The following is a 27838-nucleotide window of genomic DNA, read 5'->3' as shown; positions in this document are numbered from 1 at the left end:
GAAAAGTAATTACGTAAAAGAAAATTGTAATTGCTTACGTTTCGTAAGATAACGGTGAAATTATCATCTATAGCAAGAGTTTTATAAGTGTTTGTAGGCATGAGTCAGAAACCAACTTCAGAAAATACAGTTGACTAAGGATATTTTGGAAAACAACGCAGTTTTCTTTTGCATACAACTAATTTGATTTATGTAGTTTTGGCATGAAACACTGTTCAATATACGAAGATGCTGAAAAGCAACTTAATAGAACCAATATCTCAAAATTGACAAAAAAATGACTTAGGCTCTTTTGGAATCCACCCCTTCAATTACAGACAACTGTCATACATTGGTTCAACTCCCATACGACTAAATGTTACGACATCGGAATACAATCGTACATCCCACAGTATCAGAATTTCAGTGAAGAATATGTTGAATAGTGATGTCATCTATGCTGTACCTTTGGCAATAAATACTTCAAGGTCATAGTATTTTCCTTGTGTTTACTGTCCTAAGGAAACTTACTTTCCGGACTTGCCTCGTATATTGAAAAAACAGAAGTCACAACATAAACATTCTAAAAAAAAAATTGTCAAATTAAATTTAAATTACTTTAAATGGTTTACTTCAATCCCAGATGGATTAAGCCTCCAGTTTCCCCCCGAATCTTATTAACTGACAGCATAACTCTTGAATTTGAATTTGCTTATTTCCTTATATAAGATGTTTTCCCGTTTTCTTCACACACATGGATTATTTTGGTTAGTGGTTGTAAAGGCGGGAGAAAATCTTTATCTTGTTGCGATAACGAATCACAGTAAAGGCGGGAAGTTCTGAAGAAGGAAAACAGTAGCCCTAAAAGAATCTGGGGACTGTTTGTGAAGGAAGAGACTCTATCGTTCAAAGGACGAAATGACTAAGAAGCTATTATTATAGTACCAGCAGCTGTTAATTGCAGAAAGACATAATTATTTCAGCTGGAGACGTTTATTGTTGTAGTGTTAAATTGTTTTTGATTTTCCTTGCAGCCAGCTGAATACAAGAGGATTAATTTGAAATAAATACACAAGGTATGTCTCTATTATTAAGATTCAAAAGAGTAGGCAACGAATCATTTCTATTAGGAAAATGTTAACAACGTTGTCAGTTTCACAAACGTTCATTACAGATATTAACGATTGTTTAACAAAGGCTATATACAATTTTAAACTATGCACTTTGGTTAAGCTTAGGATTGCCAACTTTTTTAAAATAGAAATACCGGACATCCTCCTGGAGTAACGTTTACTCTTAAGATTATGACATCATCGTTCGTCAAAAATGTGAACAAACTGAAAGTAGTTATTTGATGTAAAATTGAACGATTCGGATTGACTTTAGTTACTTTTGAAGAATTTATTAAACTTATTCCAGTTTTCATCGGGTCGATATATATAAATTTACTAGTATACCATCAATAATACATCGTATATAAATGAGAAAAAAATATATTGAAAAATAAGTCTTACCAGCTTTGCTGGGGCTGGTAATGTCTCATAATGCCTACATCTTTTACTGGATCTGGATACATTATTTAATTGGAAGGTGTAACTGAGGATGAAGTAGTAGCAGTTACGCTCTTGAAAATGTACTTTTGTTGATCTTTAGCAGTTTTGATAAGTTCAATAAATTTTCCTGCCTTCAACTCCAACAAATTCCGCGTACGACAGGTCGATATCAAAACGAATTATAACCTTTGCTTTAACCATGTCCATGAGCTACACTGAAATCTGCCTAGCTTTTATAATGAAAGCGACATGATAATAAATAAGCTGAAGGCAAATGCTAACAACAAAGTATGTTCAAAAATTTATTTCAAACGGTTCAGCTGTTTTTTTGTGATGAAGAAACAGACAACGCCCTTGTCATTTTTATATATATATTTAGGAAAAAATGGGAAATTGCCAACTTTTCTTCCTTAGAAGCGAAATTTTTGATACCACGGAAATACTTTTTGTAAAATGAATAGTTCATATACCGAATTCCATACAAAGAAAAAAATGTACGTGACGTACGTAAAAAAAATGTAGGTTACATGCGTAAATCTTGTAGTTTTTGGACTTAACGTACAACTATAAGTCTATGTAACATCATGCAGCAAAGCGTGTTCATATTCAGCATAATCCCTATCCATTTTCAAATAATTAAATTGAAACAATACAGTTTTTACGTTGGAAATAAATCACCATAATAGTTTTTAATCTGAAAATAATCTGCACGCTAGTGACATATATTGCTTTCAGGCAAGCAGGCAGCTAGCGACATCTATAAGCGTTAATGTTTACTATTAGAAATTAGCGTTACGCACTCACATGTTTGTCTTTTATAAGTAGGATTAAATTTATGATTACAGTAGAACCTCTCTCATCCGCACTCGGCTGGTCCGCCACTCCGTTTGATCCGACCACGTTCTAGCCGAACTTGTCCAGACTCGTCGGTGACTCAGAGGCCCATTGTCCTTTACTGGCGTCGCGGTATTGTTGCGGTACTTACTGTTACTGCATATCCGCTTTAGTGCTCCGTCATCTCTTTGTATCGTTTCTTTCGTTGTGCGTGTTTTTTGTATTGTACTGTGCAGTTTTTAGTGCATACTGTTCTTTTGTTTTCACTGTAGAGAACAATACAGGGATATTTGATTTCAGAGATTGTTTATTTTACTGTAAATCCGTATTTTTCCATATTTTCTGATAATCCGACCGTTTTTGCGTTCCGACCATACCCCCAGTACCAAAGATAACAGATTAGAGGGTTTCTACTGTAATTCAAATTCATTTCGGAAAAGTAACAAAAGGAACATTTAACTAAACTTGAAGAAAAAATAAACAAAATGTAACTATTGAAGTTTCGGTTTATTTGAATGAAAACAGAGAAAATGTTTTCACGTATAAAGCAATAGTGGAAATAATAAAAATGGCGTAAGTATAGTGCGTAATGCCATCTAAAAAAGGTTAAATATCCACATACATTTGTTAGTTTTTATGATGCTACAGACAGGAACGTACACAAGGGATGGATCCTGAGAGCACAAATTCCCTTCCGAAATGGGACCGCGGTGGCTCAGTTGTAGAGCTCTTGCGCATGGGGTCCCTGTCTCGATCCCAGCTCACTCCAAGTTGACTTTGTGGCGGATAAACACATCATGTGCATGAGTTTTCTCGAGTTTTCCTCATTTCCTTTCACTTTATTCATTCCAGCATTGTACTCATTTCTCATAATCACCGTGTCCTTTAGCCTAGCCGGCATAATCGTGGGACGTAAAACTTCAAGATTTCATTTTTCTCTTCCGAAATTTCGACTTTTCTGCAAATTTATGAGTAGTTTTACAAATTTTAATATAATTCATTCTCATATTGAATTCGGATCTCCCTGAAATGCTTTGGGCATCCAGAAATAAACGTCTGCGTACGTACCTGGCTACAGAAAGGTAAACAAATTCGATGAAATTTAGACGAAAAAGAAAGAAAAAAAATTTAAGTATATCTCATTATGACTGACCAACAGTAGATGTATCATTAAACGTGTTAGCTTACGTACTATCATTAACACAGATACATTTTTTTCTTATTTACTGCTTCAATGACATTATTATTTAAATTTGCAATTTATACTTTTCTCTTCTGATATTTGAATGAAAGAATGTCCTAGGGTTATATGTCTAGGTTAGAAAGTAATTCCACGTAATTAAATAAAGGTATTTATTTGGCAGCCTAAGAAAGAAGTAATTATAAATGACTTTTATTGCAAAAGTCACAAAATGACCTTCAGTGTTATATAATTGATAATTAACTCTTAGGTATCTGCCATTTTAGTACATTAACTTTTAAAGTACGTATATTTAGATGAATAGTATAGATTTGTGCCTCTTTCATGATCAGAATTATGTTTCTTTATGGCTTATCAAACAGAACATAATATTTTAGGTATTTTTATTTTCGAGCTACGATAGGAAAGAAGTGGGGTGGTAGCTTTTAAAAAAATCGAGATTTGAACGGATTTACGTTTCATAGCCCCTAGAACCTAGGGATTTTTGGATTATGTCCATTTGTTCAGCCGTCCGGTCCTCTGTTTATCCCTTCGTCCTGATTTATATCAGCACCTAGATATCATACTGTTCAGCATAGCCAGAACAATCTTTAACCCCCGATCGGTCCCACCGTTAGAAAAAATCTAACAATAACAAGGATGCTATTTTATAACCTCCTTGAACAATAATACATTATTAGCTCTATTTTTTTATACTAAAGTTATTTTTAAAATACCTCCCCTTCTCCTACATTGTTGTTTCGGTGCAATCAGTAGGGGGTGGGGTAGCTATACGTGAATAGATTTCTTGGTTACAAGCAGGGGCGTCCGAAGAAAATTTTCTAGGGAGGGGCCCATCTTCGTGGTTGCTATATTACGTCTGGCATTTAATATACGTGGTTTGCTATATTACATATACATTTTCGTGAGCCAGAGGGGGGCCCGAGCCCCACTCTGCCCTCCCCTTCGGGCGCCCATGGTTACAAGTAAGGTTTCCCAGTTTGTTAGATTTCTTCTAGCTGCGGGACCGATCGCATAACTGCTAGTGTTAGATTATTGCTAACGATGCGACCTACAGCGTAACAACTTGTGTTCGTAACTTTCCCTCCTCCCGTGTGAACACCATGGCTACAAATGATATTGTTAATGTTAAATGAGGAATCGTCTGGTGAGATTTTATGATACACCAGGACAGTGATGTTGTTTCTGTACACTGTAAACATAATTCATACACAGAACAATGTAATGCAAGTTCGGACAAAAGTGATCTACATAATCCTGTTTTACCCGGAAAGAGAGCGAAACCAGAATATGTTGGGAGGGATAAAATTACTAAATGGAATGTCTATAAGCCAGTTGCTACTAAAATACGCCGTCAAAATTTAGTGATAAAATTGCCTGGTGTAAAAGGTGCTGCGAAGAACTACTGGTTCTGTAAAAGAATCATCGATTGCTGGAAACTACTTTTTCCCGACGATACAATACAAGAAATTGCTCAGCTTACAAATAAAATGTTGGAATCCTTTTTATACCGAGCATATTCTCTGGTTACTCACTGTGCATGGAAAATATAAAATAAAATAAAGGATAATAGAGGCCGGAATAGTTTCATGTTTTTTAGATACTGGCTTAAAAAATAGGATATGAGATTATCCAAAAATGTATATATATAGTGTACTTGATTACTTATTTCCTTACTAAAAGCGAAAAATAGAGCCCTGGAGGAAAGCAACAAGGCATCTCTGCAACATTTCAGAAATGCTGAAAACATGCGTGGCCAGAATTAGCAAGTATCTTGGTATATTCAAGATAAAATGTTTTGTTAGAAAAAAATCTATATACACGACCGTAAGGCGCGACTGAATCGCGGGTAAAGTTTTTGTAAGATTCTTTTGGAGAATTTTTCAAATTTTCTTCTTACCAATACAATTAGTAGCGTATTTAGGTTTTTGTTTCGAGGGGTGCTACACAATACGGAGAAGCACGGGGCAATTGCCCACTTGAATTTGAGAATTAAATATGTTTCAATCGATCATCTACTAATATTACTAGGAGAAAACGTGAAATTCGTTTGTCGGTGTAGTATCTTACCTCCCCTTCCCAGGCAAGTCTGAAATGACGCTCCTGCAAACACACCTTGAATATTTTTAATCTCATTTCGACTTAACTGATTTCATTTTAGAAAAAAAAATGGAAATATTCAGCTTTATCTGTGCACGTTTTTACCTGAAAGAAAATGTTGAAACAAGTTGAAGCTGTAAATATGCTGATTGCAGTTTTAATGGCAAGCATTGCAGACTGGTGAATCTTATGTGATATGATACACACAAAAATTTAGCAGTGAATCTAACATTTTATTCTATTCATAGAAGAGAAAGGAAGCATCCTCTTGGCTTGCATAATTTCCCGGGCTACTTATTCCCCTTCTTGATTTTCTTTAATTCAAACATTCACCTTTCTTTATACCTATGTAAATATTCCTTATAATAACCAAAGTCCCGTTATGTTGATATCCGTGCAAGTTGGTGTGGAACACCAGTTTTGCTTATCAGCTCCTCTTTAGTTTTGGTGTTACTGATGACGGCCGACTTGAATCACAACTAACAACGGTCGAAAGTATAATAGGAGAAACGAAAGAAAGTAACAACTAAGAAAAAGAAAGAAAAGAGTAGAATGGACGAAAGAAAGAAAAAAAACTCAGTTCTTAGATGGAATGAAATTTGACAAATACAGTATTATTTCTGAACAAAGAGCATAAGAAAATGGAAAGTCAATGAAAATCTTAGAAGTGGTAAGAAGGATTATTGTTGTATGTGGAATGCGAAAAAGTAACAAATTTATTTCGGGGCGGGGGGATTGAACCTGATAGCCCCACCCTAAATACGCCACTGCTTACAATAAAGAATAATTTGCTAAAGAGTGAAAACCAGATTTGCTATTATCTCGAAAGTGCCTTTAATGATTTTGTTGATATGTATGAAATAAATCCCCATATAAAACGAATAGGAGAGAAGAGCATGCTTCTAGCTACCATCCTTCGTAGAAAGACCAATTGGATTGGGTACATCTTGCAAAGAAATTGTCTTCCTCATACCGCCATAGAAGGAAAGATGGAAGGAAAGCGAGGAGTAGGAAGAACAACACACCTGATCGATCATTTGAAAACTAGAAGAAAATATTGGGTGTTAAAAGAGGAACCTGAAGATCAAGAAACGTGGAAGAAACCTTTTCAGGGCCAAATCTAATATATAAAATTGAAAGCGACTATGTTCGTGACTTTATAACTCTTGAACCACTCGACCGATCTCTATGAAATTTTCAACATAGATGATGTTCGGACGTGGAAGGGCTTTTATCATTTTACTTTGACGACGCAACTTAGTGGAGGGGGATGAAAGATATATAAAAAATAATTGAAAATGACCGATATTAGTGTCGAATCCAAAGTGTTGGGGTCACTGAGATGAACAGTGACACTTCCGGTATCGTTTAATTCTAAATTTAGCTCCACAACTTGGGGGAGGGCGATTCAATGCCAAAACCACGAATGTGCTAAATTTGATTTTGAGTTATAAGTAGAGACCGGATGTTAGGCAAAATGCCTATTCTTTAATATTAAAGATATGATCAAAAATAACGTTTTAAAGTTTATATGGGGGTTGTAGTTTCGATTGAAGGCAATTTTATTTTGCCTATTTTGCCTATTTCGACCTTTACTGCCTAAATAATTGCTTTAGTGCCTCATATTGCCTATTCTATGCATTTTCTTCAAAATAAGCCTTCATTGGGAAAATATATAATTTATGTAACATAATACACACATTTTTACGTATATTATGTGTTTGTAAACACAAGCATGTTGTACGTTGCAATATATAGCTATACAAGATGAACTTCAAAGAAGTGCACATACTTTGGGAGGTAATTCGTGACATGAAAAGAAGACAAAAGTCCTCTTGAATGTCATGAATCATCTCCTGAAGTATGTGCGCACCTTTATGTCCCGTTCCAATTGTCAGGATTCGATTTTCGATTCCAAGTTGGCACCCCTGTCACTTGAACACGACGCAGAACTCGACAACATGCAACAGCACTTTTTGTCTTCTTTTCATGTCACGAATCACCTCCCGAAGTATGTGCACATCTTTCAGGTTCACCCAGTATGTGCAATGCATAACATGCCTGGTTTTTGTATATACAGTAAAAGAAGATATTCTTTAACAAACAAGTATATTTCTATATTCTTTATACATTATCTATGACTTGAATCTATTTTTTTAATGGTATTGAGTATTTATCTTTATTATTTCGAGTTATATTTTAGTGCCTATTTTACTGCCTGTTTTTAAAATTTTAAGTGCCTATTTGCCTGCCTATTTTCCAGGTTTTTAGTGCCTAAACATCCGGTCTCTAGTTATAAGCATTTTAATATTCAACTTACTCCGAAAAATCAATGTATAGACTTAGGTACATGTTTTAAGAATTGACGATAACTTCTAATATACTCATATTTCACAAATGGGACTTTGGTTTTGGAGTCTGTGTGCCCCAAGTAACATGAAACTGCACCTATAGTGTGTCCAGTAAGAGAACGTCTCTGACAGCTCGCAGTGAGATTGCCACTACTCGCGTGTCAAGTTTTTTTTTTTTTTTTCGGTGCAACTGGTGCAATTTAATTAATGGTATAAGACAGAGTGATCGTGGTTGGTAACACTGGTATTAAAGTAGGGGCTGCAATGTCTCACCGCATGTGCTAAGAAACGTCAGAGACCATTTCTTGTTGGCCGTGCTATAGGTGAAAATAGCAAAATTTGCACATTCGCGGTTTTGGCATTGAACCGACGATATATGATTGATATCAGAGATCGCTTCCGTAATAGTAAAAAGTGAATGCCTAAAGGAACATATTAATTTTTCTTACTATTTTAACCCAGCGAAGCGGGTAATTATCGGTAGTCTAAAATAAGTAATAATAATAATAATAATAATAATAATAATAATAATAATAATAATAATAATAATAATAATAATAATAATAATAATAATAATAATAATAATAATATATGTCTTTTTTCAAGGGAAAATCAAGAAGGAATATAGATAGGTTATTTTTCAATGATTTTCTCAAAACGACTCACGTTTTTGATCATATTTTATAACATTTCAACAATAGCCCTATAATGTAGCACAAGCTATTTCCATGAAAATTCAATGGGCTGCTGTGGCTCAGTGGTAGAGCATTCACCTCTGGTGCGTGCGGTCCCTGGTTCGATCCTAGCTCGCACCAAGTGATCTTTGTGGTGGACAAACACCGTGTGTGTGGAGTTTTCTCGGAGTTTTCCCGTTTCCTCTCACTTACTTCATCCCACCATTTCATTGATTTCTCATCATCAGCGGCTCCTTTAGCCTAGCCTGCATAAGCGAGGGACATAAAACATAAACATTTCATTTAATTTCATTTCATGAAAATTCAAGGAGTAATTAGTTTTGGAGTGAGTTCTCTTCGTTTTCCCAAAACGTTTGTTATAATTTTATTCATGTTTCATAAATAAAGGTTTTAGTAACAGTAACAACTACAGCATGCCTTGATTTCATTTAAATGAGATGAAGCTTAAGTGCGATGGTCCATACCTTTTATTTTCTTCATTTTGATTATTCCATCTTTATCAAACAGAAGTCTATTAGACGACACCATTAAAAAAAAACTGAAATGAAATGAAATCCATGTAGATTTACGGCCCATGATTATGTAGGCTAGGCTAAAGGAGACGGTGATGATGAGAAATAAATAGAATGGTGGAATGAAGAAAGTGGGAGGAAACGGGAGGACCCCGAGAAACCCACGCACACGGTGTTTGTCCACCACAAAGTTCACTTGGCGCGAGCTAGGATCGGACCAGGGACCCAAAGCACCAGAGGTGAACACTCTACCACTGAGCCACCGCGCCCCCCCAAAAAAACCTGAAACATGGTGCAAAATCCTGGAGGGATGATGAGGAATTCCATCCCGCTATATATATTTTAATGGGACTAATTAATGAGTGAAGTAGTGATTAACCGTGTCCCTAATCTCTCATAGTTTAATAGTTTAAATAATTGGAGTTCTTCACATCGAAACATCCCAGTGCGAAGTTTTATTTTTTACATTTATGTCTGTCTCTCCCTCACCTTCATTCACCCCGCCCCGACCCTGAAATAAAACTTGAATGTTAGTATGGAGTACGTAGCAGCTCACTCATCGTCCTAGCAGCATTGGCAGGTAAGTTCTCATACTTTGAGAAGCGTCCACAAACTACGATTTTCAACTTAGGCATTCGTCTTCATCAGTGGCGGATCTTTAGGGAAGTCACATCGTTAAATATTAAACTTTTATAGGTGTAGGCTAAGAGAATAAAACCAAACATTTTAATTATTGTATGCAAGAGTTAGCACATCTTTCCTTAATTTGGAACTATTATTATTATTATTATTATTATTATTATTATTATTATTATTATTATTATTATTATTATTATTATTTTTATTATTATTATTATTATTATTATTATTAATAATAATAATGTTATTATTAAGTATTCTGCATTTTGGCTTGTCCAGCAACTAATGTTTCTTTCTTTCTTTTTTTCTTCCTTTTTTTTTCCAATTTTAGGTTTGGGCTGGAAATGTTTCTTCCACGTTTCTCAATCTTCAGCTACCTCTTTTAACTTCCAATATTTTCTTCTATTTTTCAAATCATCGATCACTTGTGTTCTTCTTCTACCTATTCCTCGCTTTCTTTCCATCTTTCCTTCTGTGACGGTATGAAGAAAACAATTTCTTCGCAAGATGTATCCAATCCAATTGGCCTTCCTACGAAGGATGCTGGCTAGAAGTGTCCTCTTCTCCCCTATCCGTTTTAAAACATCTTTATTTGTTACTCTCTCTGTGTATTTTATCCTCTCCATCTTCTTCCAACACCACATTTCGAAGTTCTGTAAATATTTGTTCTCTAACTTGCTTAATGTCCAAGTCTCTGAACCACATAGTCCAATGCTCCATATATAGCACAAGAACTTGGCCAACTTTTCCTTATTAAATATGAAACTATAAAAGTTTAATATTTACTGTTGTCACTTTCCTAAAGATCCGCTATAACCTCGACTCAGCAATTATCTGTTTTATTACTGTTCATAAATTACAATATTTCTTTCTCCCTCTTTTTTCTTTCAGCATGTCTTCTATTGTACCCTTCAGAGTCAATTTCATTCTAAAGTAATGTAATATGTAACCTAACTGTTCGTACATTGGGATTTTACAAATAAAAGTTGCCTTAGATTGCGCAAAAAACCCTTTACGTGCCTATGTCACACTATCAACGTATAAGGGAAAGAAACAAATATAAAATCATATTAAATATATTTAACATATGTGTTTTCCTAATTTAACAAAATATATGATCTTTGTTGGAACATACTTATTCATACACGAAAGAACGTTGAGAAAGCACAACATACAATACCATTTGAGCAGTCCTTGACTTTGATTACAGTAGCACATTGTCACATTATTGATTGAACCAGTTTACTGCATCTTCAAGGAGTAATCAGTTCTCATTCTTTCAGAGTAATATTTTAAGATCATTTTTTCATGTTACAGTCACTATGGATACTCACTCTTTCAAATATGACCGAAGATTCTCAATAGGATTTAGGTCTGTAGATTGAGGAGGAACTTTCAATTGTTGAGAAACATTCCACATTAACCAGCCTTTGTTAATGTGTCTGAGGAAGGCTACGTTGTATAGCCGAAACTGTAACGCAGATATACAATCTTAAAATATATACTGGTTTGGTCAGTTGGAGTTTTGTTAGCAATTTGAATTTTCCAAATCTGCAATGAATAATTTACAAGCCTTTGTTAATGCACTCTATATTGTTTTGTTGAAAGATATATTTGCTGTAATCCAGTTTCGGATCCAGGGGGGCGATCGCCCTCCTCCAGAAGAGGAAAGTTTTTTTTATTTTATATAAAAATAAAACCCATCCCAGAGTTTGGAGCTCTTAAAAGTAGCTCTAAGTAACAGTATTACAACCCCACCCCCCCAGAAGTCCGTTCTGGATCCGCCTCTGCTGTAATTCCCATTTTATTAGCACTCTCATTCACATTCTCTTTTTAAATTATGTTATAAATCCTCTTATGCACAATACCATTTATGCAGTGTATATTCCTAATTCCTCTGGCGGGCATTCAGCCCCGTATCATAAGCATGTTTGGGATCATTATCTGTATTAGCTTTTCTCAACACTCTTGTGATGACATCAGAACCATATAAAATAATTTTTGTCTCATGTCGAGTAGATGACATGATCTCAAAATTCCCTGGCTATCATTCGGGTACCCTTAATAGACACAAACTATTAATCAAGCAACACGTTTTTTTATTGCTGATATATGCCTTTCTTCATGGTATATCTTCTACCATGGTATCTGTTTTAAAAAAAATCAATTTTAAAAAGGAAATTATTTGTATTTAGTAAAATGATAACTGATAAGGGTTAATAAGCTTTAATCATATCTCAAAGTTTAAGATACGAATTTTCAAGCATAACATTTAGACTTAAATGAAATGGAATCTTTAAAAGAGAGCCCCTTGAGGTAATTCGCATTCATAAATCTTGGAATCGAGTGGAAGCATTAGATTTCGCAGCTCAAATTCGGTTCCACTGGAGGGAAGCAGTGGCAGAGAAAAAGAGGGGTCTGGGGAGCAATGACTCCCTACTTAGTAGTAGATATATTGCTATAATTAAATTATTGAAAAACGTAGCACTACTCGATAATAACTTTGTGTTATCAAACATTTGAAACTTCTTATTTTCAATGCGCCCGCAATTACGGCTAATCCAATAAGTAACAATCTTTGAAATGAGTACAAAAAAAAGTTCATTATTATTAGTCTGAAATATGTTTGTTATACAGCTATATCGTGATTCTTTTATACACAGATATATGCTTTTTCTTTATGTTTGAAAAAATGTTTTCACTTTCTTCAAATAAAACAGAAAATGCTAATATCAAATTTAGTATTACCTGAAAGCTTTTCGAAAACCTCAATCAAGATTATTAGATGGAAACACGAATAACCCTCTCAAAATTTTAGTGGCTTTCTCACTGTCCTTCCCTTGATCCTTCCTGAAAATAATCCTAGCAACGCTACTGAGGAGAAATCTTACTGGCATCTTCCGGAATGGTTTGCGTCAACCCAACACAAAATTTACAATTTAGTTTGAGTAATCTTAATAGCAGTTATAATGAGTTTGTATTTTTAACATAGTGTTGCTGTACGTAGAATTTTGAGAAAGCTAATACGGAATGACTCCCTGATCATCTTGTGTAACCACACTTACCATAATAGAGTTCTAAGATGAATGAAAAATGTAAGGACACATAGCAATTATCTTGATGTGGGAATAAAGTGAACGTATACTCTAATCTAATACAAGAGCTGAGTGTTATCATTGGTGTTGTAATGGTAATAACACCAGCGCAAAATCCAATAATTAAGAAACCAATAATTAACGGGAAACTAGCAAGAGAAATTACGATCGAACTTCGACAGAGTCTGCTAGAGACCAGAACGAAGGACGAAGAAATAGAAGATTTTGTGTAGTTCTGAAGCAATCTGTGTAGGATCACAGTATCTGCAAACTCTCGATTAGTCTGTGCGATCACCAAAGTTTTGTGGCGCGCGTGTGTGTTTGTATATATGTGGTGAGGAATGTGAACGCTTGTTGTTCGTACTGCAGATCGTAAATATATTTGGGTGAGTAAAATAAATGAAATACATATTATTAATTGTGATTTACATAAAATAAAACAAAGTTGTATAACAGTATGACATGCTAAAGTAAAACGAGCTTTCTTAATCGCAGCAGTGAAGGATGTGAAAGGAGCACAGCACACGTAGAATAGGAGTAACAGAAACCGTAACCTCAAAGCTCAAGAAAAATAAATTAAAATGAGAGAATAATTATGATTATTCATTTATTTTGTATTGATATTATGGTGTACAAAAGTGATTCATCATTCAAATTTAATAACCAAGTTGACAATACGACTAAAATTTCGCTGAACTGATAGTAACAGAAGAAACAGTAGCCAGGCTCCTAGTAAATAATCACAAAATAAGTGCAAGGCAAATTGTATAGAATAGATAATTCATGGAATTTACTGCAACAAAATAAAATGCTTATGGTAGCTATTAATGGTAATCGTCATACTTTCTTTTTTTTCCTCAGTATCATTTGTAAAATTAATACAAAAAATCAAAACTACCGCAAGTAATTGGTGTTAATACAACATTTTTGTATGAACTAATTCTTGTTTGAGATGACATTGTGTCTGGGTGAATATTTATAACCTATACTGAAAATATATTATTGAAGATAGGAGATACATTAATCAGAAAAAAGACATGTGTGTTTTGTTTCTTATGGAAGATTGTTTTCATAATCGGCATGAAACATTTAAAATACTATCAGATAGGACTTCTTTATAAATTGTTTCTTCTTATGTATGTGTATTGAGTACTACATTTTACTGGCTAATTTGGAAAACGAAAAATTAGAATATAGTCTCCCATCTCATCGACTTTTACCTGAATAATTAATATAATGGTCAATGTTCCGTTAAGGGGGTCCAGTGTCTTTGACACCACGTCTTTCTATCGATTTTCGTTTGATTACATACTATAACTATATTAGGTTAGGTTAGGTTACGCTAGGTTAAGTTAGGTCGTCAGGTTAGGTTAGGTTAGCTTAAGGGGGTCCAGTGTAGTTTTGGACCCCCTTAACGGAACATGGACCAATATAATTTTACGCTAACAATAATAAAGCTTTTTTGGTTGAACTGGGCCCGCATACAGAAATTTTATTTACCATAGAAAACATGGGCTTAATTGCATTGCATAGCCTTAGTTCCTGCGGAGCGCATATTGAATTTCCATTATAGCTAAATACTGTCTAAGGTGCTTTCCATTTCATCTCAGGAGAAAAAAAAAAAAAGTACCATCACCATCTCATATATTGTTGAAACTTTATTTTCTTATAGCAACTATACATGTTTTTAAGAGACCCATATGTTTTTGTTTTGTCGAAAAAAAAATTCCTGCCTAATAATGGGCCATCAAAGACGGGGAGTACAATTTATGAATTGTAGAAGACATGGAAAATGGTCAACTTCGGAGCCCCACCATTCAGCTATGGAGTCAGAGTTATAATTCTTGGTGTGGTATGTACATAGGGATATAAATAAACTATATTGTATTATAGCCTGGTTTGCGTATCCTTTCGTACATAATTAACAAATGAACGTCAGTTTATCTGAAAAGTCGCAGTTTGCGATACTCTTTCCACGGTTGGTAAGACCTAGTTACGCGCTTTCCGAAATAAAAATTTGTATCGCTTCTGTGTGCAACCGTTTCGTCGCAAAAAATTCCAGAAATTTTCAAAAATCGCCATTTTTGGGAGCCATTTTCTCGAAAACACGATTTTTTAAAATTCTGAAATTTTGTCATATGGTTCATATAGTTGTGTAAGGACGTAAGACTACGATTTCATTTCGTTCCCTTTCATCTTGACTGTGAAACTGAAATTACGAATAGAACGATTGTGTTAACAATTGAATACCGGTCGTAAACTTGGTTATCCGCAAAATCACTGTATCCGTGTATTGGGTTCGAGTACCCAGTAAAGTTAAAGTAAAATTCTTCATAATCGTGGAAGATGAGTTGCTGTAACTGGTAGTTCGATTTTTATTTTGACATTATATTCTTAAAAAATGCTGTCGTCTCCATCTTTTCAGAGATAATTGTTTGAAGAAACTATTAGTTTCAAATTTGCAGTTTAATCAATGTCCTAGCACCATAAGTACGGTAGTTAAAAGTAAACCTATTCCCCTCACGGGCATTTCAGCTAGTTATAAATAAAAAATGAAAAACCTTAAATAAAAAGCAGCCACTCTTGATTAGAAACACCTTACTACTGAAATATCTTACATAGCCTACTATTATCTTTGTCATACTGAGTGCAGATAACTTGAGATCAAATATTTATATTCATGTATAGAATTTATGCTGATACGCAAGTATATCTTGGACAGTTTTATAATTTCATAGCAAAACATACTGGTATTTATGGTGAGAAAGCTATGATGAAAAATTCAGTTTATAAACACAACAGTTTTAAAAATTTGTGTTTGCATTGTGTAGCACAGTGTAAACTGTTTGGTAGTTTGCAAAATACTGAAATATTCTGCTGGCAATGGTACCTGTTTTACTTTGTTTGTTTTGTGATTAAGATGCTTAACAAAAGTTATGATTACCATACATTTATCTTTCTTTCTTCCAATCATTATGAATAACTCTGATAAGATCAAAGACGTGGTGCTTAACCTACAATAACAAAAATTCGAATGCATAACTTAAAAAATATTCCGTTCCTTTTTTGGGGTTTTTAATTGATAATCATTTGAACAGGGATGACCATATCCTTAAGGTGGAATCTAGAGCTAGTAAAGGAGTTTATCTAATTAGTAGATTAAGATTGTGCGTAAGTTTAAAGGTACTTAAAACTGCTTATTATGCGCAAATTCACAATCATTTAAGTTATGGAACGATACTTTGGGGTCATCAGTCCTCCATTAAAAGCCTATTGAAAATACAAAAGATATGCGTAAGATTAATGCTCGGTCTCCCTAGTCGTGCGCATTGTAGGTCAAGCTTCGTTAAATTAGGAATTATGACAGTACCTGCAATTTTCATATACCAATGTTTGCTTTACATCAACGAAAACAATCATATTTACTATGAGTTAGGGTACTCTCATACGTATCAAACTAGAAACAGGAACCGTTTAGGATTATTTAGATATGAATATAGTAAGACGCAAAAGACCTTTTACTATGTCAGTTAAATTTTATAGGTGCCTTCCATTTCAATTCAGGCAGAGCATGTACCATCACCATCTCAGATATTGTTGAAACTTTTTTTATAGCAACTAGACATGTTTTTAAGAGACCCATATTTTTTTGTTTTGTCGAAAAAAATTTTCCCGCCAAGTAATGGGCCATCAAAGACGGGGAGTACAATTTATGTATTGTAGAAGACATGGAAAATGGTCAACTTTGGAGCCTCACCATTCGGCTATGGAGACAGGTAGAGTTATAATTCTTGTTGTGGTATGTACATAGGGATATAAATAAACTATATTTTATTATAGTTTGGTTTGCGCATGCGTATCTTTTTGTACATAAATTAACAAATGAACGTCAATTTATCTGAAAAGTCGAAGTTTGCGAATTTTTTTCGAGCACTTCCGGTTCGAATTTTAAAATTCTGTTTTCGCGGTTGGTAAGACCTGTTTACCCGCTTTCCGAAAAAAAATTTGTATCGCTTGTGTGTGCAACCGTTTAGTCGCAAAAAATTCGAGAAATTGTAAAATTTTCAAAAATCGCCATTTTTGGGCGCCATTTTCTCGAAAACACCATCTTTTAAAATTCTGAAATTTTGTCAGATGGTTCAACTTTACATGAATAATAAACACACCAAATACCATTCTCGACCAATGCTTCATGAATTAACTGCAGCCTTTTAAAGTTATCGAAGTTTCGTTAACTTTGATGTCACAGTTAGCAACACTGCAAACAATAAAAGTGCAAATATTTGATGATGTTTGTGGTTCACATTCATTAAATGAAGAATAAAAGGTTTTCTTGACTGTTTTTTTTTTCCATCATTTTGATCAAGAAGGCTCTCTGAAATAGTAAAATGAGCCTCCCCCTACTCCTCCGTTTTGTTAAACCGAAATAATCTGAGGTGGAAATTACGATTACGAAACACACAAATTTTAAGTTTACTTGAAATGGCCATCCAATAAATTCTGATGATCTACAAAAAGCCTGAACTATTAGCTCAGTGATGATTTGGAATGCTGCAGACAAAGTCTCGATTAAGTGCGATGTCACTACAGTGATCGAAAGAGGACAAAAAAAAAAGTTTTTTTACGCGTTTCAAAGAAATGTACTGACTTTTTAAACAGAACGATCCCAACATAAGAATGGGTCACTCGGAATTTTACAGTATTCGACTAAAGTGGGTCAGTCCGCAACCTGCGAGGGAAGTCTGTATGTGTGTGTGTGTGTATTGTGCAAATTTTAAGTTAGCTGCTACTGCGTTGCCACAAATCAAAGGTGCAGTCTGTATTGAATCTGTCATGAGTGACCTATTTCCTTTAGTAGTATGATCCGTAGAAAATGACAACTGTCTTCTTCAAGAATGTGGTGAATGTCCTGGAGTGGAAGGAATAAGTGTGGAGTCTTTAATTGTTGATCCTGATGAAAATGAAAGTGTTACATATGCCATATGGAAAACAATAATCTCGTTAAAAAACTGTGCCACTTTCTGTTTTCGTATCGTATATTGCTGGTTTAACTGGAAGAATTGTAATTCATGACTACATGAAGAAAATCCAAAGAGAATTAATTGCTACCGAAAAGAACCGTATAAAATTTTAAGATACAAATTCTATTTTACTTCATGTGGACTTCGCTGAAAACTGGACTGTTATTCTGCAAAGTGAAATTCAGAGTTATCACCGGAATATGAAACAACTGACAGTTTTGTTGTAATAAACGACGATAAAACACACGATTCGGCTTATGTACTCATAGCCATAGACAAGATTCTAAAAATACTCGAAGAAAAGCGAAAATATATTTTATAGAAAAAGGTTTGAATACGTGAAATTAGTGTCTACAATTTCCCAAACCGTGTCAGTGATTTCTGATGGTGTTGCATCCCACTTTAAAAATCGCTTTCAGATGTTCGATATGCAGACAGGTCCGATAAAGCAGTGGTTTTGCAGTGAAACCGGCCATAAACCGGTTTCTGCAACGGTATTGAGAGGGGAGGTGTAAAGAATGTGGCAACGCGGCATAACCTTAAGCAAAAACAGATACACAGTATTAAAACCGCAGAAGAAGAAAATAAAATGAAATCTAAGTTTTACGTCCCACGCTTATGCCGGTTAGGCTAAAGAAGACTGTGATTATAAGAAATTAATGAAATGGTGGAATGCAGAAAGTGGGAGGAAACGGGAAAACCCACGAGCACAGTGTTTGTCCACCACACGGCGCGAGCTAGGATCGAACCAGGGACCCCAAGCACCGGAGGTGAACGCTCTACCACTGAGCCACCGCGCCCCCACTAAAACCACAGAAGAATTCGTAAGTATAGTGCAAGTACAAACTCCGGGTATTACTGTCGTTTTGTTGCCTGGAACTGAATTCGACGACTTTCGGAATAAAAAAAGGAAAAGTATGCGACCGGTAACTGGTATTCAACGAAGTCATCTTTGGCTTTCGGAAAATGGCGAAGTTTTTATGGCAGTAATGGGTCACCATGAACTAACTTCATGCTTCCCCCAAAATCGAACTTCTGCAATTCCAAGTGTAGATTTATGAAATCTGCAAAAAGGAACTCTTGTTACATACGAGGGCTAGTCAAGAAAGACTTGGACTGATTTTTTTTCTAGGCAATTTATTATTACTCAGCAACAGGCACATGATCCTTTTCAAAGTAGTCCCCGCCCATTTGAATGCACTTTTTCATTCGAGTCTTCCAGTCCTCAAACACGTGTCGCAGGCCATTCTTTGAGAGGTCCTTCAAAACCGCCTCCGATGCCTTCAGAACCTCGGAATTATCGGAGAAGCGGCGTCCACGCAGTCTGGATTTTAGGGCAGGGAATAGAAAAAAGTCGCACGGTGCGGTAGGCGTCTCCACCATTCTCAAACCTTTGCAACAGCTCCCTGCAAGTCTCCACTCGAACGGCCTTCTGCTCTGGTGTCAGGAGTCGCGGAATCCATCGCGCACACACTCGGCTCATGTGGAGGTGGTCATGCAAAATTTTGAAGGCACTGCCATGAGATATGCGTAGTGCGGCTGCCAGATCGTCGATACTGATGCGGCGATCTTCTCTAACAATGACTGCTGCCGTGTTAATGTTCACCTCAGTAACAGCAGACGCTGATACACCTGGTCCACCAGCTTTCGTGATTGTCATTCGGTCCTCTTTAAACTCTTTGAACCACCAGAACACGGTACTTCGTGGCAGAGCGTCATCTTTGTAGGCTGCTCTCAATATTCCTAGAGTTTCTGTTGCACTTTTTCCCAGGCGATAGCAGAACCGTATAGCTGCAAATTGTTCATCTCGTAATGACTCCATTTCTTCTACAGGCGACTTCTAGAGGCGGCGCAGAACATCACCTGCAATAAAAAGTCGTGGTTACCAAACATGCAATGATTCCTTAACAACATTTTATATATATGCACAGCAAGACCCACCCTACTTGTATGTCAAACTATGAAGCTCCAGCGTTAACAGAACTGCCGGGAAAAAAATCAGTCCAAGTCTTTCTTGACTTGCCCTCGTACATATATGTATGATAACCAGTGGTGCGTAGCAGAAATATTATGAATAAATCATGAATTACGTGAAGTTGAAGTGCTGTTTATGATTCTACATGGACCTTCAGCATTTGTGACTATCGACAATGTGCTACGCAGGGGCGGATCCAGGACGGACTTCCGGAAGGGGGGGGGTAATACTGCTACTTAGAGGTACTTTTAAGAGCTCCAAACTCTGAAATCGGTTTTATTTATATATATATATATATATATATATATATATATATATATATATATATATATATATATATATATATATATATATATATATATATATATATATATATAAAAATTCTTCCCCTTGATCCACTCCTGGACGAGTTGTGAGTGAGCCAACACCTATTGGAGCACCTGCACGGTTACATGCTCTTAGCGAAGACACCAACCAAGCAAATGATTGGTCCATATAAAATAATAATAATAATAATAAAATCAGGGAAATTTTGTTTCCGAAGACCATTTTAAGTAAGTGAACTTGAAATTTGTGCGTTTCGTAATCGTAATTTCCACCTCAGATTATTTCGGTTTAACAAAACGGAGGAGTAGGGGGAGGCTCATTTTACTATTTCAGAGAGCCTTCTTGATCAAAATGATGAAAAAAAAAAAAAAAAAACAGTCAAGAAAACCTTTTATTCTTCATTTAATGAATGTGAACCACAAACATCATCAAATATTTGCACTTTTATTGTTTGCAGTGTTGCTAACTGTGACATCAAAGTTAACGAAACTTCGATAACTTTAAAAGGCTGCAGTTAATTCATGAAGCATTGGTCGAGAATGGTATTTGGTGTGTTTATTATTCATGTAAAGTTGAACCATCTGACAAAATTTCAGAATTTTAAAAGATGGTGTTTTCGAGAAAATGGCGCCCAAAAATGGCGATTTTTGAAAATTTTACAATTTCTCGAATTTTTTGCGACTAAACGGTTGCACACACAAGCGATACAATTTTTTTTTCGGAAAGCGGGTAACCAGGTCTTACCAACCGCGAAAACAGAATTTTAAAATTCGAACCGGAAGTGCTCGAAAAAAATTCGCAAACTTCGACTTTTCAGATAAATTGACGTTCATTTGTTAATTTATGTACAAAAAGATACGCATGCGCAAACCAAACTATAATAAAATATAGTTTATTTATATCCCTATGTACATACCACAACAAGAATTATAACTCTACCTGTCTCCATAGCCGAATGGTGAGGCTCCAAAGTTGACCATTTTCCATGTCTTCTACAATACATAAATTGTACTCCCCGTCTTTGATGGCCCATTACTTGGCGGGAAAATTTTTTTCGACAAAACAAAAAAATATGGGTCTCTTAAAAACATGTCTAGTTGCTATAAAAAAAGTTTCAACAATATCTGAGGTGGTGATGGTACAATTTTATATTTTTTTTGCCTGAGTTGAAATGGAAGGCACCTATAATTTTCTTCCTATATTTCTAAGAGAACTTCCGTTTCTGGCTTTTAAAAAAGAAATACAGAAATTACTTTTTAATAATTGTATATATAGTGTTGAAGAATTTTTTGAACTCAAAACTGATAGTTAAAATATTTGCGTCTGTTATCCAGTGATCTTTGTTTATATTATGGTATGTTTTATATGTAACCCTAAACATTTCAACTTCCATTTCTGACGATTGTAATACATCTGAGGTTCTCAGATGTTTCTGCAATAAAATTTATTATTATTATTATTATTATTATTATTATTAAATTGAATTCCCAAGATTATTGGGCTGCGCCCGCTGTTAGATGTTCGGTGAAAAATATTGTACTGCTACTGAGTAACTGTCACATGTGAGAAGCTCTTTGCAGAAAATACCGCGAATATCCCGATTTCGCCTTTATTCTAACAATACTTAATAAAGAAAGCGGAACCCCTCCTCCGTAGCGTACCAATTAAGGAAAGGAACATTTAAATCGAATTCCTTAATTAAAAAAAAAAAAAAAAAAATCAAGTACAAATAAGTTAAATTTAAAAAGTCGATCTAAGTGCCATCATAAAGTGCAGGCTTCTGGGACTGTTGTAAAAAGTGCAAAATATGTAAGGAATATGAAATACACGAGAAATAGAATTCTCTGAAGTTTCATGTATCCAATAATATAGTTTTATACATTTCCATGTATATTATTAATGTAACTAATAACTGTAAAATAATCACAAAGAGTAGGTTTATTCGGAATTATGATATTTGGCCATCTTGGGAAGTGGGCATTGTCGATGCGGCCTTAAAAAAAAGTTCCCCACCTCAGGACCATACCCCACCATTCCGTCATTTCCAAATTAGTTAGGTTACGAAACCACGCTACCAGATTCGGTTCATATTAGGGTTCCTACTGGTCAGGGAAGTCAATGAAAAACACTGGAAATCAGGGACATTTTATAAAATATATTTTTTCTAACATCAACTGTACACCAATTTCAGCTTAGCCAACCATAAACGATATATATATATTATTTATTTATTTACATCAATGTCATCCGGCATCTGTCATGAAAGTCAGGGAATTTCCTGCCAAAGTTCAGTGAGAGAAGTCAGGGAAATAGATTTCTCCAAATCAGTAGGATCCCTGTATTACGCTAAAATATCAGTAAATGTGCTAGCATTGGGAAGTAGATGTCTACTTGATTCTTTGTAGTGACTTGAATATCTGGATGGAAATTGAGTGTAGAGTGAGTATATAACAGAAACGTTTGCACAGAGGCCACGCAAGACAGTAAATGGAAGTTACAAAAGTCATCTTGTGAGTATCTGGAAATGTTTCGGACATTTGATTCGCTAATCGTCTCTTTCAGTGTTCTTCAATCGGCATTCCATTCTCGATTGGGGAATTGGTAGGCATTATTTATACAACTTCCATTTCCTTCGATGGCGCAAAGCTCAAGTGTTGAAATAAGATCCCATTTAGGTGGTTGTGGTGGGCAACATTGTATTCATGGATTTTTTCAGTTTTCCTGCTTTGTTCTCTCCACCATTAATCATTTTCATTCATCATCGTTTCCTGTACTGTATAACCGTAAGACGTTTACTTAGATGAAACATATTCATATAGTAATTAACTTGTAAGTGGACTATTATATTTCTATTAATATCTTATTTGAATGCTGTAAGCATTTTGGATTTTTAGTTCAGTATTTTATATTGAAGGGTATTATTATTTAACGCCCCACGATTATCTTCCGGGCTAAGGGAGACTGTGCAGATGATAATGAAGAAATGAAGAAAGTGGGAGGAAACGGAAGAACCTCGAGGAAACCTTGTCCACCACAAAGTCTTATTTGGCGAGAGCTGGAATCGAACCTGGGCCTCACTTTAAAAGGTATTAGGTTGCTGTGAATGAAAGTCCGCTTTGATGTCTTGTGGGAAACTCATCTCAGACACAACACAGAGATGGAAGGTTACGCATCTAACGTCACAAACTGTGTACATGTCCAGGAAATAGGTTGGGTACTCAGAATCAAGAGGCATTGCGTTGTTCAGTTGGATCGTATAGAAGTTGGAGAAGATTTTTCTTACGACTTCAAAGTAGGGCATTTTGCACAGCAAACGAAAAAAAAAAAAAAAAGTTTGGTCACATCCCATTCGGCGTTGATTTGTCAAATTTCCTTCAAGTGACACAGTATTGCAAGCACTGATCACATTATGTTTGGATAAGCAGATCCTTGGATAAGTGTTCGTTCTATTACAGACTAGTTAGATATACATTATACCACAGTCGGTCGAAAAAGTGTAAAAGCTTTTTGAGGCTAGGCATCCTGAGTGAGATTTTCCTAATTCTCACCAGGCAAATGCTGGGATGGTACCTAACATACAGGTACCAGGCCCCTTTCTTCCTTTCCTTTCCTCGGATAGACGTCATCCCTCATACGTGACGGGCTAACACGTCCATAGATGCCGAAAGCCGAGAATCTAATTCCTAATCCTAATCATACCGTCCAATTGGTAAGGTGGAAAAGTTGCATTGATGGCTGCCACATGAATTGATACCAGCCGTATGAAGGTATGCAAACTCTCTTTGGTGAATAACTTCGAAGATTCCTGGATTCATAGTTTTGACGAAATTTGGATCTCCAACACTAATCGTAAATGGTCAGTGACGAACGTCCAGAACAATATCTGAAACCGTCTACCAACAGGATGTGTTGCTGCTCTTACCGTGGATGTGGTTTGTCGTATCTTTCTCCGTCGAGACAAAACTACACTGCGGACCATTGTAGTCCTGAACTCGACGAAATGTCAGGAACACCCATCTATGATCAAGACAATGTCCTCAGCAATCCCTGCATGAGTTACAGTATGAAACCCTTCCTCACCCACCGTCTTTCTCCGATCTCTCTCCCAGCGTCTCGGTCACTTCTTGGGAGGGAATACTTTCCCGTATGATTAGGCATGCAACGTGCTGGTGAGGACTTCTTCGCAACGGAATCTTTAAACTTCTTCCGCCATAGAATTTAATTGTCGGCTGATGGATGGCGACAGTATATGGTTGCTAGTTGCAGACGGTGACTATTTTGATTAACCAAATATTGTGATGCACCTGGGCCGAACATTTTATTCACACCAACCTAAGACACTATTAAATGCAGTTGGTAAAGCAGTGGTGGTTAACGCAATCAGTACGTGGCAGTTAAAATCAGAACCTTTTAATATATAGATGAATATAGAGTCGTCTTCATATAGATGAATGAAAAATTCAGTCATCTTAAAACATGGTACTCTGCACTTCCTGTAGCGAGGGAAAAGGTAAAGACATTTCAGTTCTAAATTTATGTCAACCTAGTACCTTTATTAGTCCAAGCATCGACCTCGAGAGTGATTTAAAGAGTGAAAGAAATTGATTAGTGTTCCGAAGAGTTTCTTATTTGAGAAGTGAAGCAAATTTGTGAAGAAATTCTGTTTTTCTTAAGGTGTTTGATAACAATTTATGTATCTATTTATGGACTTCAATTTAGAAACAGCTTGACAACGTTAATATCAGTGCTTGCAGGTAAAATGAGTTGTTAAAATTTATCAGTTGATTTTACGGTTTCTTTTTGTATTCCGCTCGATCTGCCTTTGGATCTAATCTATAACTCCAAGTGAAATTGTAAAATCTAACCATAACGAAAAAATCTTACATTAGTGACTTGTGTTATCATTTCTGATAAAGGCATTAAGATAATATCTTACGAAGACAGTGGTGTAGTGATGTAACTAATACACGTTATTAATATAAGATTTTTTTTTTGTATTGGTCAGATTTTTAGTTGTAGCTCAAAGATACAGTTTTTGTATATATACATATACACAGTTACTGTTTTGGCGAACGTCTGCATCCCTGCTGGACATTAAAAATGCAGCACTAAGAAGAAGAAGAGGTATTAGCTCCAAATATGAGAGACAGCGTAAGGTACAAGTATGAAGTTACACTGCTCTATACGATGTGTGACAGCGCCGCAAGATCCTAGCAGAAAGTACAGAAGTCAATAGCGTATGGGTCCACATGGGGTTCCAGAATAGCTGCGACACTGCAAAGCATAGATGGAATGAGACTTTAAATGTCCTTTTACAGTGTGACAAGTGTGTTTCGAAAGCTCACCAATAATAACTGGTGTGCGAGGCATTGTGCAATCATGGCCCAGCTAAATCGGCGAGAGATCAGGTGAACGCGCTTATTTAGGAAATGGAGTCGTATGCTGTCGTGCTTTATCCTGTTGGAAAGTGATTGCTTGTATGCAGAACTTACAGTAAAAGGACTACAACCAGGTCCAGCAGGCTAGACCTCCAAACCAGTGTGGCGATACAGAATAAAGGCAACGCCCAGCATGTTGCCACGGTACCGCTAGACACGGAAGAGATCACAGTGATAGTGCAAACGGAAATGAAATTCTTCCCAGAATAGGATGTCGTGCCATTCGGCTCTCCGTACGCAACTTTGCTCCACCATTGCTGCCGAAAACGCTTATGCTGTGCAGTCAAAGAAGCTACAGCAAGTGGCACCCCACTAAACGACGTTGAATTGGTCATGAGGACGCAGGTTGCTGTGCAGCATCTCAGATTCGTGTGTCAGTGTTCGGGATGTGGCGGTCCGATCCCCCATACCAGTATATACTACATGCGTGTCTTCTAGAGAGCTGTCCGTGGTATGGCGCGGTTTTCGGGATTTTGCACACAAATGCTTCTTTCCTGAGTCATTCGATTCCATATTCTTATCAGTGCAATTGCATTCCGTTAAACACTGACACCAATGTTGCGAGTTGATAATCCGCATTCACAATATGCCATAGTTCTCCGATCGAATGCTTTCTGGATTGCTGTTGCATTCGACGGCGAGACGTTATTTGACTGCCCAGACATGTCACGCCAGCACTTGGGCAGTACTATACGTTTGACTTTCGGGTCTATCTCAGCTGTTTCCAGAGAACGTGCGCGTTTTGCAGCTTGAGTAGTAATAATTTTACTGCCCTTCCATTTTCTACGCATTCTACAAATGTGGAGTCAGTCTAATGTATTCTTCTTGGTGCTGCATTTTTAATTCTCAGTAGTAGTGTATTTTCATCCTCGGTTGTAATCTGAACCTAATATACATTTTGGAGGTACGGGAAGAGGGGATTCATTCATACATTGGAAGTAAAATGATTATACTGTACGTATATACAGGCTACTTCGTTAATAGCCGGAGGAATTTCTGATATTGAAGGACTCCTGTTTGTTGTTTCTGTGGTATTAAACTTGAATATATTAATGGAAATTTTTTTTTGTTGGAGGATTTTTTTTTTATTTTTTTTACACACAGTTAGGAATTCTTTTCTGTTTAATTTGCCACGTGTCATTAAGATGTTCATGATTAATTTCTTTTAATTTGTGCACCATAATTCAATTTGTAACTGCTTTGACTCACGTAGATGAAAGGTAAGCTCGCTGATCACTCGAGAGTTGCTCGTGTAGTTATGCATACAGGATATAGGCCTAATCGCTTCTATTTCATCTGCCTCTATCCTTGTTTCATGTTGGAATTTCCAATTCTTCCTAATCATATTTTATATAGATAATATTCATTAAGGGGTGTACAAGTGCAGTCGAACGCGTGGTCTCTGGTTGAGTTCTCGGTATAGGTATCGACAAACATCAAGAGTCTATTGGAATATTTCTTGAATTAGGAAGTAGCGAACTCAGGTCTAAAATGTAAGAAATAACGGCCTTGGAAGCTGGTATGCTTCAACCTAAATGCCATTTGGTTGCGTATAGTTTTTGGTAAAGTCTAAGTGTAGAAAGTTGCAATATTCATAAAGATAAATTTGTTTAAGGTTCAAAATTTGTATACTCCTTAAAAATTAAGATCTTTCTCTGCTTTGATGCTAAGTGTGTGTCAGTTAAAATAGATAAACAGAAATTTTATTTCGACCAATAGACGCGTCACCTGATAACATCACATTCTACAATGAATTTCCTTCATGTAACGCTGATGTGATAGCATCTTTGTAACGTAAGGAGGTTCGCGTTTTATGCATGAGCAGACTGTAGAAGAAAACTTTCAGCATGAGTTTTCCAAGAACGAACAAATGATGAACCGAAGCTACGAGAAGTAAAAAGTCCATCAGAATGGATTATGGAGTCTGTAGTGTGTTATAGACTTATTTCTGTTTACAGTAGCATTTATACTTTCTCACTTGTTTCTTAGAGGTCACCAAATACACGGTACAAACTGATATAATTGAGTATTTAACATAAATGCATATAAAATCGAATTGACATGTCTCCTTTAAGGCTATATTGCTGTTGCTTCTCACAATACGCAGTGCTTATGAAA

At 35.9% G+C, this 27838-nt stretch overlaps 1 protein-coding gene across 1 annotated transcript in view; it reads left to right on the top strand.

Annotated features, from left to right (window-relative positions):
* Nucleotides 1-13187: 13187 nt before the first annotated feature.
* The window catches only part of LOC145666957 (equilibrative nucleoside transporter 1-like), a 213940-nt gene continuing 199289 nt past the window's right edge, over nucleotides 13188-27838 (top strand). Inside the window, exon 1 of the mRNA XM_081734585.1 lies at nucleotides 13188-13345. The gene's annotated coding sequence lies outside the window, so the exon portion shown is untranslated. The remainder of the gene's footprint in view (nucleotides 13346-27838) is intronic.

This window comes from Thermobia domestica, chromosome 12 (assembly GCF_964235325.1).
Source record: "Thermobia domestica chromosome 12, izTheDome1.hap1.1, whole genome shotgun sequence".
In the NCBI taxonomy this organism is placed as follows: Eukaryota; Metazoa; Arthropoda; class Insecta; order Zygentoma; family Lepismatidae; genus Thermobia; species Thermobia domestica.
The sequence above is the reverse complement of the archived record's forward strand: the minus strand, read 5'-3'. Positions and strand labels throughout refer to the sequence as shown.